Source organism: Calidris pugnax, unplaced genomic scaffold (assembly GCF_001431845.1).
Source record: "Calidris pugnax isolate Ruff unplaced genomic scaffold, ASM143184v1 scaffold174, whole genome shotgun sequence".
Taxonomy (NCBI): Eukaryota; Metazoa; Chordata; class Aves; order Charadriiformes; family Scolopacidae; genus Calidris; species Calidris pugnax.
The window spans coordinates 349,601-366,738 of NW_015090907.1; the positions used below are offsets into that span (position 1 = coordinate 349,601).

A 17,138-nucleotide genomic window follows, 5' to 3' on the forward strand; every position below is an offset into this window, starting at 1 on the left:
TTTTCTCTCTCTCTTGTATCAGCCGTGGTCAGTCGCTGGGAGAGGGAAGGGCAGGCGATGAGGCGTAATTAAAAGCACTTGTAAATCAGGGGCATGGCTCGCTGATGAGGTCACTGCAATGAGTAGCCGGGAGTTACGGGATGTCGGGCTGCTACTGTACACTGTAAACACCGAGGGGTTGTTTCTCTTGATCTGCCGCCAGACAGCTCGGGTGCCTGCACCGGCCCAGGCATCCCCTGCACCTCCGCTCTTAATTGGCAGCCATCTCTAATTAAGATTCCTGCGAGCTGTGGACTTTTGCTGGCTGCACCATGTGGCAGGGGTGAGCTGTCTGTTTGTCTGTCTGGGACGGATTTCCTCCTTATCACTGGTACAGGAAAGCAAGTGAGGAGCGGAGGGGTTTTTCTTGGGCGACACGTGATGCAAGTGAGAAGCCGTGCGAGCAAAATCCCCGCGGGAGCTCCTGGAGAGCTGGTTCTCCCAGCCCAGAATCCAAAATATCTGCTGGGCTCCCGCTGGCAGGTGAGGAGGGTGAACCTGCTGCCTGCAGAGAAGGAGGGCCCGTACCTGGGGCTGACCTTTTGGCTGTTTTATCCCTTTCTAAGTGTTTCTCGCTGCTGATGAGCACCTGCACATCAGCATAAAATGAGGCAGCTTTAAAAATGCATTAAGTCTGAGTAAATGAGTGCTAACGATTTAAGCTTCTTAATCCTCCTCGATGGAAATTAATAACGCTTTTGATGCACCCAGAGGTGTGATCAGAAATGCAGACACGCGCTGAGCTGCGCTATGCAAATGTGTGGATTGTTATTCCGGAAAAAGGCACCATGCATTATTTTATTTCCCCTCTCCCCCCCCCCCCCCCCTTTTTTTTTTATTTTTTTCCACCCTTTTTCCCCCCCCCCCCCCCCCCCCCTTGTTTTTTAGCTAATTGGCTGACCATCATGAAAGCGCCTGGCACTTTTACCCAGTTCCACTCTGGTGAGTGGAAATGGCTGGGGCAGCTGACACGGTGATTTGTGGTGTGAGCAATACAATCCAAACCCTGCTCTGCTGCTGGAGGATAACCTGTAGCTCACAGGCTTTTAGCTTCCCTGGTGTTGAAAGATTATTCGTGTCAGTCTGCAGAGACAGCTTTAACCTTCAGTGTCTGGATGTCCTGACAGTCCCTTTGTCATAACTCCTATCTCTCTTATTTTATTCTCTTATTTTATTGGGCTTCAGCAATCCCCTAGGAAGCCATTTGTTGGGGACTGCCGTGTTTTTCTCACAATCTTAGTGCTTCGGGAACTTTTCAATCTGATTCTTGTAGGCAAATGTTCACGTTGCTGCCCGAGTGTGTTTCCTCAGCAAGAACAGGTGGGATTTGTGCGGCGTGGGATGTTGTGGTTCTCACTTGGCTCGCGGGTGTCAAGAAGCCCCAAAGCCCATTCGATGAGTTGTCCCCATCTCCTTCCTGCCTTCCTCTGCTTAGCAGACAGGTCTAACCAAAGGGGTCCTGGAAATATGATTTCTTCCATCCCTGGAGAAGCACCCGTCAGTGGAGGATGCAGAGATACTGGTGCAGGACGTGGTGGGGGTTGATGTGTGCTGTCCTGACTTGTTTTGAGGAGAAAAACTGCCTGCCTCCAAGGCTGGCCATCATGGGTCTCGGGCTGGTGAAGGATTCACTGCAGTCCTTGTTAGGCAAAGGAAAAGCAAAATCTGTAGAGGACTGGTGTAAACTGGGCATCGGAGAAAAAACTTCCAGAAGTTACTAGTTGATTAATTAATGAATGTGTTACCACCAGACTGCTTGCAGCAGGTCTGGGCGTTGTGTCCTCTGGAGCACATTCAGCTCCCACAGAAGTGCAGTGCAACCCCTCAGAAGTGCCTTCGAGGAGCCCTCTGCTCTCCTGGGGAAGCTCCTGCAGCATAAAGCAAGGGGATTTACTCACTGTGAGTGACCATTTTCACCCTAATCCACCACGGGCATTTCTAATTTTTCCGTGTTGGACATCATCCATTTCAGAAACGTGTGTATGTCCTTCTCTACCGCGCTTTTAGCACCTTAACAAGGGACCCTCACAGGGTTTCTTTCCCCCCTGCCCAGGTCCAGGTGTGGCAGAAAAAGCAGAGCCAGAACCTCAGGCTCCTCTCATTTGGTTTTCCCGTCTGAGCAAAAGCACGTTCGTGCAGCCGGGGCGGAGGAGAGAGCAGACCGGGGAGGGGGGCGAACAAACTCAGAAATGTTTGGAGTTTGCTCTTGAAAAATATACAGCGGCTGTCAATAGAATAGCTCAGTGTTTGGCTTGCGTAGTTTGCAGCGTGATCGGATGTGGGGGACTACGGAGGGGATCCGGTGGGGTGAGTCCCTGGAGAAACGGGCTCGAAAATAATGTTTGTTCTGAAGTTCACAACAAAAGTGCTGTTGAGAAACTTTTCCTGAGCTGCGGGGATAAGGCATCGCGGACACGGGTGGTTTAGTGGTAATGAGAGAGAGCAGGGAAGCGTATCCCAGCTGGGGAAATCACTGCTGCCGTCCTGTTGATTGGGTGGCAGGTCATTACCGAGGGGCTCCTGGGAACTCCCGTGCCCTACGTCACTGGCAGAGTCCCATGGCCACGTCGGGCAGCTCCTTCTGCATGAGGAAAGCTGGCTTTCCCCCCCCCGGCTTCTTCCTTCCCCCCTCGCTGCCGTGGTTCCTGCTGCCCCTCTGCTCGGAGGAGCTCCCCTGTCATCGCTTCTGGCCACATCTAGCTCCACATGTTGAATGCAAAAAGTGTTTCAGCAGACCCGCCGCTTCTAAAAGGCTTTAAAGCATTTGATTTCTTGGCAGGAGGGGATCAAACTTAGGAGGAAAAAAAAAAACAAAAAACCAACCTCCACCACCTCAGGAAAGAAAAGCAATTTATTTAAAATATACATTTAACACCATTGTCTCTGACTTTTAAAGGGGCTGCTTGTTAGTGGGTCTTTATAGCTCTGCTGGGATCTGCAGTCAGTAGGGCCGGTTGGGACGCAGGGAAATATTTATTCTGTTTTCCGTTCTGCCTGTGTTCCACTTGCTGAATTCTTCCCACCTTTCGCTCGTTAATCCCAACCGATTTCTCACTGGTGCTCCCTCTCCTGGGCTCTGCCGAGACCACCTTGCAGGAGGACAATTGTGATTAGTGTTCCCGCTGTGCCACGACTGGAATTCAAGAAAATGGGCTTTCCCGGGCTGGCTTTGCACAGCCAGCCGGGATCTCGGTCTCTGTAATTGGTGCAGTAATCAGAATGGAGATTTTTATCCCGCCCGGCTCTAATTACACGCCTGCATAAGGTGATCCTTTTAATGAGCATCAAAAGACGCATTGTGTGTCAGGGAGGGCCTGTGTTAAAGGGAGTGGGGGATTATTCAGTCATTCAAAAAACATTTGGTGAAAGTAAATGTGCAATAAATCTTCCTTATCCTCTATGTTGCCTCATTTTCTTTGCAAAGCCCTGACCCAAGCGCAACCCCTCCTCCTGAGGAAGCCCAGGCTGTGGCTGGCTCACAGAGCATGGGCTTTCGGTTACTTCCCGCTTTTCTGGGCTTTTTGAGATGGAGACCAGGGGCTGTGTGAGGAGCAGGGCAAGGAGAGGAAACCAGCCCTGCAGAGATGTCTTTTTTTTTTTTTTTTTTTTTTTTATTCAGTTGTATGGAAATTTTGGTTTAGGGGCACTTTCTTTCTGGAAACTGCTCAGCAACTTGTAAGCAGGGCTAACGAAGAGGGAAAAATGAGTGAGATCAACTTTTCCTGCCTCGCTGGAAGCAAGGACGACTTGTTCCTCCTTGCCTTAAATCCCGTGTACCATCTCGCATGGGCACAAGGTGCTCGTAGGACCGAGCAGGGAGCAGCCACTGGTGCAAACTCAGAGCAGAGCATCTTCAGCATTGAGGGAACCCTCATTATACACTGATATGTAAAAACCTTTTTTGTGCGAATGATGTTTTGATTTTCAACAACTGCTCACTCTCCAGATTCTAAGTTGTCTTCTCCACTCATCCAGACCTTCCCTTGTTCCTTCCTTAGACTTCGCAGGGTCACCTGCTCGTTAAACCATGATTCTGGCTTTCCAGCCTTGGGAGGCTTTGGGGTTTCGGCTATTTTGCTCTGCTTCTTCATGAGACCTACAGATTTTAGGCAGGAAGGCAAGGTATGTCAAAAGTTGGCTGGATCCAGCTGAATTCAGACACAGGATTTGTGTTTCTTCACTAATGTTGCTCTCGGATGCATTGAGACCTGGAGACGTTTGCTGAGCCCTCATTTGGTGGTGTAACTTGGAGGGAAAACCTCAGGAGAATCCAGTAAAATTGAGTCTGGCCCTTTTCCCAGCAAACCTGGTTTGAAGTGTAGCAGTTCCCTGAAGTCTTTGCTGCTGCGATCCTACATCCAGATTGAAATCCAGCTTCTGCATTGCTGAGGTGGTTTCTTCTGCTTTGCAGAACTCCCCATCCCTGGAGGTGTTCAAGGCCAGGTTGGATGGGGCTTTGAATGACCTGGTCTGGTGGGAGATGTCCCTGCCCAAGGCAGGGAGGTGGAACTGGATGGTTTTTAATGTCCCTTCCAACTCAAACCATTCTATGATTCTATGGACTCAAAAGACACAGACACAACAGTTCATTCTATAACCACCTACTGGCACTTTCCATAAGAATTACTAAGAGACTTAAGTCTCAGGTACACATGGATGGGCCTTCTTGATCTTCAGGTGTATGATTATTCTATTGATAGCCCCATATATCACCAATGTCATCATGAACCATGAGCCAGCAGTAGAGAAGGGTCTCAAGGGTGTGAGCTGGTTGCATTCCTGACTCAGGGTAGGGTATGGTCTAGGGGTAAAAGCCTAACTGGATAAGTGTGTGACTGAAGATATGCTCCTAAAAAGTAATACAATAAGCTAAGTTGTGGGTTGAGTGTGTTAGAGGTCTGTGTCATGGCTGGAAGTGAAGCCATGCCATTTCCAGCCATGTCATCTGGGGAAGGTGAATGAGTGGTTGTTATTCAGGTGGTGGGTACAGGGTTCACAAAACAGGTTGTAAAACCTGGAGAGCTTCTAGGAGCTTTCAAGGGGTCGAGGAGGAACACACTGATTCCTCCTGCCCCAAGCTACCGGGAGATGCTCACAACATGTGTGGAATAGAGAGGTTGTCCCCATTCCCTGCTGGTCGGGGTGAGGCAGTGAGGACCCCAAGGGATGTAGTGAGTGACCAGGGACAAAAGCAATGGGTTTGTCACTAACGGGAATGTGTTTAGAGTTTTCCATGAGGCATCACTGACTCTTTAAATAACTGCCCACGGGTTTCCTGTGTTCCCTCCCGCCATTTATTCAGGTTTTTTTGAGTTTGTTCCTTTCTGGGGAGATTTACTAACATAAAGCTATAGAAAAACTGAAGATGGGGCTAAAATGAGCGGAATATAAATTAAAAATAAAAAAGTTTCACGAAGTTCACAGGTTTCAGAAAGCACTGGGGTGGCACCTGCCACCTGTAAAAGGAGAGCAGCTGCTGGGCTGGGTCAGCTGGGAGTGGGTAACGGGCTGGTGATTTGCAGTTGCCACTCTATTGCCACAAGGGTGGAAATCTGATAAAAACCTGATGGGGCTGTGGTGCCTCCCAGGGAGGTCTCAGCTGCAGAGGAACAAGCTGAGGGTAAGGAGCTGGCTGGGCATGGTGAGGAACAGAGAGGTAGAGCCTGTCCCTTGAGGGGATGTATCCTGCAGGGGGATGAGCACTGGGGGGATGTCAAGGCTGGTGTGGGCAGCACAAAGCATTTTTGTGTCTATTTGAACCCACCAAAAATGTGTTGGGTCTTTGCATGTTTTAAAGAAGAAAGTTTTGGTCACATTAAAAAAAAAAAAAACAAACCAAACCTTCTTTTTAAGATGTGGAGTTTTTGACTTCGGAACAAAACAGTGCAATGAAAGGTCAGGCTAGAATCAAGTGCAAAAATAGAGTTGTAGATACCTACTGAAGAATTTGAAGCTTTTCTGAGTTGGAAGGGAAGTTGAGCTGGGTGTTTAATTACCTCCCACAAACCTGCCTGTAGTGCTCAGGTATTTCCTTCATGACTTTCTCAGGCTAAAATTAACAAAACCTGAAGAGAAACCACTCTTCCCCACTGTTTCACCACTCTGTTTACGTGAGAAAATTGGCTGGGACACAACAGTGTGACCACTGTAGTTTGGAATAAGTGTAGGTTTCTTCTGGAAGTGAGGATCTCTGCTGGAAGTTATCCTGCAAGAATTCAGAAGTGTTTCTGGCCAATATCCTTCTATGGAAAAGTGCGTGCCTCAGTTCCCACTTCTGTAAAATGGGGTTAAAAATATTCTCCCTCCCTCCCAGGGGCATTGCCACACTCCCTCCGCAGCAGTTTGTAAAACACCACAGAGTTTTTTCCACCAGTGTAAAAAATGCTAAATAAAAGTAAATTGATACTATTTTAAACAATATTCTAAGTGCTTCATGCTACAGTGAATGACTACAAATAACTATGAAAACATATTATCGTAAAGAGTCACAGTTATCGTTCACTCTAGGCTGGGGAAGCTGCTGCTTTTTAGCACCAGTGGCCCAGCAGCCACTCAAAAAACTGCTGAAAAGGGTAAAAGAGAACCAAAAATCACCCGAGATCTTCCTTGTGCCATATATCTGCCAGCAGCACGGGCTGGATCTTCACATCTGAGAGCATCCGACGGTAATGACTCACTGTCTAATGAGTTTACTGCCGTGGTTTGTATCATTACTAAGGTAATCCTTTTTAATTCAAGGAGCGTTTATTAAAACCGAACCCTTGCTGCTTTTGCAAACCTGCTTTGAATGGTGCCATTTGCATTCAGAAACAGTAAAGCGAGGAAGGCTAAAACCATTGCTGCCAAACTGAAGAATTTTTTCATAACCCTAAGGCAGCGCTGGCCTGTTTTGTTGCTAAAGAAAAAGCCTGCAGTGTTGGTTTTATTATGCAGGTTTTAGGTCTTTAAAGAAGTTAAGGGAAAGTCCCAGATGAGGTGTTGGTTGCCTTATAGTCTCCATGGAATAGAGCTGATTTTTCATTCTGCCTGTAATTCATTGCCGTAGACATGGTCTGCTGCCTTCGTGTTTTGATCTGTCACCCACCTGTGGGGATTTGCTGCAAACTTAGAAAATACTTTGCCTTCATATTTGCATTAATCAGAATTCAGAATTATTCAGAAGATAAGACACAGTATACCAGAATGTAAAAGCAGCAGTTAATTTTTTTTTTAAGTAAACACGTGTAAAGGCAGAAATGAAGTGTGTGAATAGAAACAGAAATCCTCAAATCCCATTTCCCAAATGGGAGCTAAGTCACCGCTGGCAGTCAGGGATGTGTCTGCCTGTCCTGGGAAGCTTCTGCTTGTGCAGTCGTGCCGAGCACAAAACCTATCACAAAAAAATCTCAGCTGGATGTTGTTGTTTGGGGTTTGCTTTTTCTTTTTGAATTCATTTTTGCCATCTTGAATTAGAGCAATTATCTTCCCAAGTGGACGGTAGGTTGGTCATAGACTTTAATAAGTTGTAATGCAAATCAAGGTGATAAACATGATCCTTTTTCACATGAATAAGTGTGTTTAGTCCCACCCACGGGGAAAAAAAGGCTCCTAGGTGGTGAGGACTCTGAAGGGACAGAGAGCTAAAAAAGAGAAGGTGCTTGTGAAGGGCGTGGGGAGAGGGCAGGAACTGGTGCCTGGGTGGTGAGCAAAAAGTTTAGGTTAAAATATTAATAAAAACCATTAATTCTGCCCTTTTCTTGAGAGCCATAAGCCCAGTAAAGAGTTTGAAGGTGCTGAGGGTACTTGTTGCAGAAAATAGTTTGGAAAGGTGTTTGCTGAAAGCCCTCTCTCTACTTTAGTGAGTAAAGGAGGAAAGTGGGAGGTGTCCGGCCGGTGGCAGCAGCGGTGGAGACAGGGTGCCTGGAGAGGGGATGGGGAGCACGGCAGCGCCTGAAAACATACAGGCAGTTTCACACAAATGGAAACTGCAGCTTTGCATGACTTAGACCTCAAAGAACTCAATGAACATGAGTGCTGAGGAAGGGTGGTTTAGGGAAGCTCCAATACTGTCCTGCTTTAGCATGAGGGCAGTGTCAGAACCAAAACTGCCTTTCACAAGGCAGGACAGACCCTCTGGAGTGGTCATTTTGTCCCATCTTGCTAGGTAAAATATTTTGAATATTGCATTTGGGAAACTGCTTTTGGAATATGGTCATGGGTTATATCTCTACTCGAGGGTATGCTTTTGCATGCTTGTGTGTAGAAGGTACCTGCCCATGACCAAGATACCTACTTAAAAAGTGGTATTTTGACCCAATTTCCATCTCTGTTTGCATTTGCCCTGGGGTGGTGAGTCGGTGTTTGGGCTGTCCCTGTGAGGAGTTGTCCCCGGTGCCCGTTTGCTCTCGATGGGTGTGTGCGTGTGTGAGAGCGAGTGCAGGGGATGTTTTCCATTTAAGAGTGTTATTTCTGGCACGGCTGTTTTTTCTGTAATCGCTGTGGAAACTGTTATGCTTGGGGGTTCATCAAGGAAACGCTGTAAGTTCTTCTAGGGAGAAATATATTAAGCAAGTAACTGTGATACTGGTTTCATAAGGGCTCACTTTAATTGGGAACAGTGTTTTCAGGAGAATTTTACTGGCTGTGTTTCTAATGGAGTTGAGAAACAGCTGAAGTGGAATGGCAGAGAAGAGCACCCAGAGTGCTGGAAAAGGGGCAGTTTAGTGTTTGGACTCCGGGGCTGTGTTGTATGATGGCTTTTCAGGAAAAAAAAAAAAAAAAAAAGATAAAATTAGTCAGATTTTCTTTGGAAGAGGGGGAAAAAGTTTGACAGTAGTTGGTATCTGCCTGCAGAGTGGTGATGTTCTTGGCCCTGTTTTAGAGACATATGAGAAGCTGGAAATGCAGGTCATTTGTTGTGAGAGGGGTTTTCTTAGATACTTTGATGAGTGTCCTGCTCTACTGTAGCCACAAAAAGCCGACTTCACTGTATGGCTGAGGCTGGATTTGGGGTGCCAACATGCGATGGTGCCTGGGTGTGGGAGCATCTCCCATGTGTCACTGGACCCACCACTGATGGAGAAGCCAGGAGCCTGCTCCACAGGAGTTTCTACACGGCGTGAAGCACACCTGACGTGCAGGCAGGATTTGGGGAGAAACGCATCCAGTGTGTAACTGTAGGCAGAGGACAGCATGCAGATGAGTGTGCACGTCCCATGCCACACAGCCCATGGTCCAAAGGCTGTTGTCATCCCATGCCTAGAAACAGTGGTGAGGACCTTCATCTGCTGCGCTGGGCAGTGTCCTCCTACCATAACTCATTGGACAGCAACGGAGTGATGCGCACAGGCTGTACTTAACCAAAAGGCATGGCATTTCTCACAGATAAAATGACATTTATGCATGGGTACGGTGACAACACAGTTTACAAATTGGGAAGAAACTTCCAGAGAACTTTTAAAACTCTTTTTGTAGGTGCAGCACAAAGCACAGAGATCCTGAGCGATTGCGTGAGGCCATGAAGCACTGGCACTTTGTGCAAACATTAGCCATTAGCCCTTCTCACTAAACTATGGTTTGAGCAGCTAAGTTTCCCCAATTTCTCCTTAGATGTAGAAATAAACCTAATATTTCACCTCTTTCTGTGCTTCACGTGCTGGCGGTGTCGTTATTCCTTGCTGAGCTGCTGATCTGACCCAGTGCAGAGACTGGATGATGCCATTGCTGCAGGTGGGAGCACAAGGACCCGACGTGCTGGATCCCATCAGTTCATCTTGCTCAGCAGCCCATCTCTGGAGGATGCAACAACCATGCACTAAACTTCTTCCCTTCTGGGCATTCACGCTCATTGTCATTAACCACTTATTTATATTCAGGATAACACCATCACACACTAGAAATTGCACATATCGGAAAAACTGGCTGCGTGGTCCCAGCTGGAGGGAGTTGACCATCGCAGGGAGAGCTCAGAGGGAGATGGCGCATGGATGGGGGGAGAGAAAGGGTTACGGTGGCCAGGCGTCACGGTGGGTTTGCTGGCTCTCATCTCTGCCCTGAATTTTATTTGTGGTACTTAAGAGCGCTCTTTTTCATTGGTGTTTGTGGAGAGGCTGATACCGGAAAGAGGAAAGGAGGTTTTCTCTGTGCTATACATATTTGATGTTTGGCGATTATGCATTTTAATAATTATCTTAATAAGTCACTCAAACTCACCCCTCACTTTATTTTGGGATCTCTGGGGGCATTCTGTTTGCTTAACACTCTTAAAGTCTTTACAGCATTCAGCAAATGATTTATTACTATTGATTTATATGGCACCCAGTGCAAGCTTCATGGCAGCGGTGGGCAGGAATTATGGTTCTTCCAGGACCACTTCACCCACCATTGAAACAGAGACTCCTCTGATTAACAGGAGAATGGAGAGCGAGATGGACAGATTGGTACAATTTGATGACCTCAGTGATTAATTATTTATTGAGCTTTTAATTTTGCATCCATCATTCTAGCCCTGTCTCCCTGACTTCCCAGAGCAGTTGCCCAGGGAGGTAAAGCATCAGCAGATACCTTTAGAGGGGGAGGCTGGCAGCTCAGCTGGGCCTATCTTAACCCCTGAGACTCTGGAGAGGAGCGAATATCTCCTCTTCCCCTGGGTATTTCAAGTCACAGAATCACAGAATGATATGGGGTTGGAAGGGACCTCTGGAGATCATCCAGTCCAACCCCCTGCCAAAGCAGGTCCTCCTAGAGCAGGTTGCACAGGAAAGTCTTTAGAGACCCTTAGTTTTAAGGGAGCTGTGTTTTCCCCAGTACTGTGAGCCGTAGGGCAGATGATGGTGTTAATCCATCCTGGCCCTGGAACTGGTGTGTGGCCTCTTTTTCCTCTGTCTGTGGACAGAGAGGGGTTGCCATTATTTTTCTTAGCATCCTGTATCACTCACAGCTTGGCTTGAAAACTCTGTTTTCCTTGGGTCTTGTGCTTCAAGGCTTCCAGCAGATGTCTTCAGGTATCTGGAGAGCAGTTTTTCTAAATGCACAAACAGCTGTGGATGTTTTGTCTTGGTTTTTTGCTTTTTCCCCTTCTTTTGAAGGGTCAAGAGTGGCCTCAACTGGTAGAAGGACACCGAGGTTTAGGATAATCTGGTACTATCAAGAATCAGCTTTCATGGATGTGACTTGTTTTCTTCCTTGGCTGTGTTGTTTTGCTCATGGATTTGGGATCCGGAAGGTGATACCTGATGGGACATCTATGGGATTTTCTTCTTCCTTTACAGCCAATGGCATTTATGGAATCTCTGCACACCTGGTGATTGCCAGAATGTCTGGGCTAGGTGGGAGCTTGTGTGTAAGCCCCGGAGCTGCCAAATCTCCCACGCTTGTGCTTGTAGTTACTGGCTTTTGTAGAAGCCTCCAGAAAAACATGCAGGACAGGAGAAAAAGTGATCTTGTGCTTCTGTCCAACCCCCAGCTGAAACTGTGTGAGATCTGGGCAGGGTAGAGTGCATGGAACAGTGGTTTGGGGCTGAGCAGGGCTGGTCCCTTTGCTTCATCCGCTGACAGCAGTAGGACCCTCCAGCTCCCTGATAGCTACAGCTGCTGTAATGGGAGCAAGAACAGTCATTCATCATTTTGGGGCAAAAAAACCACAAATCATTGAGGAGGCTCCATTAGATAGACAGATCCTTCCACCAAGTTGGGGTTGTTCCTAAAAGGTTTGTGAGGTGGGAAATGAAACAGAGCTTTTGTAGTAAAAGTGCTTTCTTTTCAAGCGGGACAAGTGAACTGTTGAGGTCCCTTCCTCCATCCTCCACTCCTAAAGGGATGCTGTGTGATCCCTAATGATTCCAAACAGAAACACACAATCCACAGCCACCTTCAGGCTGGTTGATCTCAGGCGTCAGTGCTGGGAACAGCACAATGGGGCCCTGCACAGGAAAGGAACGTCAGATAACCAAACCTTTTACCACATGCTTTCTTTTCCCCTTTCAGAGCTACAGTATTTTATTGATGAACTGGGCTCATTTGCTCTGAAAGATCCACTTTTCTCTCCAGTCTGTTCCGTTTGGTGCTGGGGAGAGAGCTGATGGGAATCGCCACAATAAAATTTTAATTAAATGCCAGGCAATAATTTGCCGCGAGTAAATTGTGGTACCTGCAGTATGCTGTTGACATCTGCTCACAGACCCAGAGGGCCATTAGTGACTTTGAGAACCGGGAGAAAAACACAGGTCCACTTACCTTGTTTTTTATTCTTTCAGTCCTGGGCAGAGAGACCTATTATGTTTAATATTTTATAGCAGTGCATTGTTGCCATCCTTCCTGTGAGTCATTTTTCCACAAGAAACCCGTGCTCGCCGTGTTATTTAACCCCTTTAGAGGGTTTAAAGGTGAACGGTAAATCTTCTGCAGAAAATGGTCCTTTATATGCTGCCTTCGTGCTGCTGCACTGCTGCACGGTGCCAGGAAACAAAAACTGCTTCAATATTCAGCCATCTGCACGGCTGGGGGAAGGCTGGCAGCACTGGGGACCGGCAAAGACATCCCAAAATCACCCAGGGGATCCGGCTTGGGTCTGAAGCTCCGACCCAGGCTGAGCTCCTCTCGCATGGGGGTGTTTTCTCCCAAGTCTGAAGACGCTGGAGCCTCAAATAGAGATGGTGACACTGAAAATCTTCATCCTGAAAAGGAGTGTTTCCAACCCAACAGTGTGAGGATGTTTGTCCAGCCTTGAGATGTTTCAAGTGATGGGGTGACTCTTGGTGGAGGGATTTTCTAATGTTCATTCAACTTTCCCTGTTCCCTGTCTTGCCCCATTCCATGAAGGTGTCTGTACCCCTGCAGGTACACTTGGACTCTCACTTTTCACATGCTTGCAGACAGTTTTGTTCCTCTTAAAACGCCTCCAGTGACTTTGCTAAAAGATATCACAGATATCACAGAATGATATGGGATTGGAAGGAAACTCTGGAAATCATCACCCCACCCCCCTGCCAGCGCAGGTCCACCTAGAGCAGGTTGCACAGGAACATGTCTTGAGGTCTTTCCAGGTTTTAGTTTAAGAATATGACTCACTAATTGTTTTGGGGCATTCCTTGTTCTTTCTCTATGTTTCTGACCTAGGAACCAGGACCTATGCTCAGTTATCTATTGTTTTACCGATTTTCAGCAGAGGTCCAGCCACACAACCTTATAGGTTTGAGGACAAAAATACACACGAGTTTCATTTAAATAACTGTAGTGGAAACTTTCTATGGAAAGAAGATACCCCAAAAAGCCAATCATCACCCCAACCCCCTGCCAGCGCAGGTCCACCTAGAGCAGGTTGCACAGGAACATGTCTTGAGGTCTTTCCAGGTTTTAGTTTAAGAATATGACTCACTAATTGTTTTGGGGCATTCCTTGTTCTTTCTCTGTTTCTGACCTAGGAACCAGGACCTATGCTCAGTTATCTATTGTTTTACCGATTTTCAGCAGAGGTCCAGCCACACAACCTTATAGGTTTGAGGACAAAAATACACACGAGTTTCATTTAAATAACTGTAGTGGAAACTTTCTATGGAAAGAAGATACCCCAAAAAGCCCCTGAAAGAACAAAGTAATTGCCTGACAGAATGACTTCCTTTTGCTGCATTGTTTTCCGTTTGCATCAGCCGTTTGTCTCCTTTGGGCTGTGCAGTTGTGGTTCTTCGGTGTGTCATCCAGCAAAAGTACAGCAGAACTGTGCACAGAAGAGAATTGCTACTTTTTTTTTTTCTTTTCTCTCTCATAAGACAAAAAAAAAACCCAAACCACCCAGCTGCGCTTTGTACAAATTGGGTCTGTAACATGAGTGGAATTTGAAAATTACAATTATTCTTGGATGTTGTGTTCAAGGTTAGACCCTTGTGCCATCCTTCAGATGAGAAGGTTGAAGAAAGTGAGTAGTAGCATAGAAACTGCTAATATTTGGGAGCTGCTTGACCAGTGAGATGAACATACTGAGGCATTTCAGCACATGCAATGTGGATACGTGCCTCTGCTGGCCATACTGTGGCAAATGGAGCTCCTGGTGTCCTAGGGTAGCTTTATCCAGCAGCTAAAGCCTCAAAGCCCCCAGAAGGTTTTGGATTCTGCTTTGGACCTCAGTGTGGCTGCGGGGAGTGTTGCAAGGAACAGCTGGAGGTGGGATCTCTCCCCTCCTGCTGATGGGGTGGGATGGGTGGTGTGAGCTTTCTGGGTGCTCGCTCTTGGGAGGAGCCTAGATATTCATATTTTGGAGGCTGGATAGTGATTTTTTTTCATTTTGTGCTGCTGGGAAGATTAAGCAAAGATTTTTATCTTAATGAGTCATTAGCACATATGTTTGGCCATCTTAGTTTTTACTTAAATTGCCTATATGATGCTTTCTGCTCAGACATGCAGGCCAGTGCTCTGCAAAGAGATTCTGTTTTCTTTTTTAAACTCTTTTCTGTAACTGATTACAACCTAAACTCAAGAGCTGCTGGTTCAACCTCCGTTCAAGCCTCGCTCCACTTCCTTTAGCTCAGCAGAGAACTTTTACTCTGCAGAAGTCAAAAAGTTCAAGTGTCTAACACTTCCCTTACCTGTGACTCTCTTTGTTTCTCCTAATGATTTATAAAGGCAAAGGTCATGCCTCTTAACACTTTGAAAAACTTCTAAAATACCATACTGAAGTGAAATAAAACCAAGTATCACCAGAAATGTGCCACATGAGTAATTTTTCTGTTCTTGATACACTTTTAATATGGCTGTGGGAAAGATGAATGAATAGCTGTAGAAACTGCCATAGACACTGTGTCATGCTTGACAGCAGGTTTGTTCTGAGAACATTGTGTTTATAATGTGTATATAGAACTTAGGAAAGGGGGAAGGCTGCACATCTCCTGAGGGTCTTCAAGTAAAGTTGTTGCTGTGCTTGTGATGCTGCAGCTCTCCACTACATCGTCTGGGCTGGAGTTTCATGGATCCCTGCCAGACTGGAGAGGCTTGAGCTGCTGGTCTGAGGAGAAAAGTCCTGTCCCCTACTGGGAGGTGACTGATGGGGTCGCATTCCACCCTTTTCATACTGTCTTCTTGTGGAAACACTTAGTTTGAACTTGCCATAGCCTGCTGAGCAAATGCCCAGAAGATGAGAAAAGAAGACCAGAAGGTCTTGCCCAATCTTACAAAAAGCAACCTGGAAGTTCATAGTTTAATTGATAGTGGGTGACTTTATTAGAGTATGGAGCCTGTTAAGGTCAGAGGTTTCTATTTGGAGGAGAATCCAGAGAAATTTCCTTCTCAGCCACTAATCATTGATTTCAGAGCACCACAGACTGCTGGACTTGTTTTTCCTTTCTGTACTTTTTTGTGGTTTGCCGTGTCTCATGCTAAAAGCGCATCTCACTCACCTTGGACCACAGCTTCAGGCTTCTGCATGGCTTCTTGCTGGGAATGTGGAAATGAACAGTGATGGTGGGTTTAGAAGAGGTACACGGAAAACAAAGAACCATCTTTGGGAGATTGCCTGAGTTTCGCCCAAGCAAGAGATTTGTGCTAAGTGGAGGCTGGTTCCACCTGAAAGCCCCAGCTCCCCAGGGGTGAAGGGAGTTAGCCCAGCCTGGCAGCGTGGGCAGCCCATCATTGCATGGGCTTTGGTTTAATTCCCTAGAAGATGACAAGAAAGTCTGGGTTAGGAATGATCTTAATCTTGACATTGATGTTAATTAATCCTGATTCATTGTTATAAGAGTATGAGGCCAGGCAGGAAATGAGCAAAAAGCATTACTGAGGAAAAAAAAATTAAAAAAATCTCTAATTTCACACTTGAGGGTGTGGGGAGGGAAAGCTTTGAAGATACTGCATTCTTGCTGCAGTGTAATATATTAACTTTTTTGGTTTTGGCTCATGAAGTACTCTTTTCCCTCACCCTTAGAAGCATCGGATGTAATTAAGCTCAGAAGCAATGGCCCTCTCCAGCTCTTTCCTGTCAGCAGGGTGAAATAGCACATAAATGGTGGGGTTTTTTTCTATTTTTTTTTTCCTAGTGCGTGAGTAGCCACTGGAGAAATTTCGTTCCTCAGTGCTGTGATACCTCCTGAGAACCACAGCTTTGCTGGTACCTGTTCTCAGCTGCTGAATCAAGACCCAGGATGTTTTCAGTTGCCTGTTAAATTGGTTGCATCTTGTCCCACAAGTTTTCTCAGGCTGCGATGCTGGTGGGGAGAAATAGGGTGAAATCCTGCCAGCAGCTCTGCAGAAACCCACGGCTTGGTCTGAAAGCAGAGCTAAATGGTATGTTATCGCCCTGCTCAGAGTCATTGCAAAGGAGACTTGCCAGATGTCTCCATGCTAGACGAGCTGTGTGATTTACAAAGTTGTTTTCAACCCAGAAATAGAGATTTTTCATCTAAATGATGTTTGCAAGCTTTTATTCAAGAAGAAAGGAGAAGCAGTGAGGTCTGAAGGCACCTGCCGAGGGGATGACCAGAGCCGGGAGCTGCCCAGTGTATCTGTCAGTGACACCATCACCCAGAGACACATCATGAAAGGTCCCAGGAGCCCTGACCCACCGCTGGCTCCGCGAGGACAGCTTGGCCGGGATATGAATTTTTAACTTGTGTTCAAACTGCTTTCAGAGAGTTACCGCCTGGAGACAGAAATCCAGCAGCCTTGTTAGAGAGGGTGATAACAGCGACTTTATCTCAAGTGTCTGGACTGCTGCTTTATTATTATTTTTTTTCCTTTTAATCTGATATTCTTTGTTCAAAACCCAGATGGGGCAGATGCCTTCCAGTTGAGATGGACGTAGCTTATCAGTAGAAGTCTGCCTGCTATTTCATAGGATGCTCCCGGACTAAATTGGGGTAAAGGCTGGAGCTTCAGCTTGTCAAAGAGAGTGTGAAAGGAAATCTGTTTAGATGTTTATGCATCAGCAAGGCGGCAAGGCCAGCATTTATTCCCATTGGCATTTTGGCTGTTCTTTGTGATTAGAGATGCCCTGGAGAAGCCTCAGCGGTAGAGGAGTGATGCGACGGTAATGCTCTGCTAAAGCCAGAGCAGTGTTGCGCTGGCTGCAATAACTGTCTGCTTCTAAAATGTTCTCTTTGTTATTTTTTTAAAATTTTTTTTCTTTCTTATTAAAA

At 46.5% G+C, this 17,138-nt stretch overlaps 1 protein-coding gene across 1 annotated transcript in view; it reads left to right on the forward strand.

Moving 5' to 3' along the window:
• Window positions 1-17,138, forward strand: part of HIVEP3 (human immunodeficiency virus type I enhancer binding protein 3) — a 291,528-nt gene that overhangs the window by 167,731 nt on the left and 106,659 nt on the right. The gene's annotated exons all lie outside the window — the stretch shown is intronic.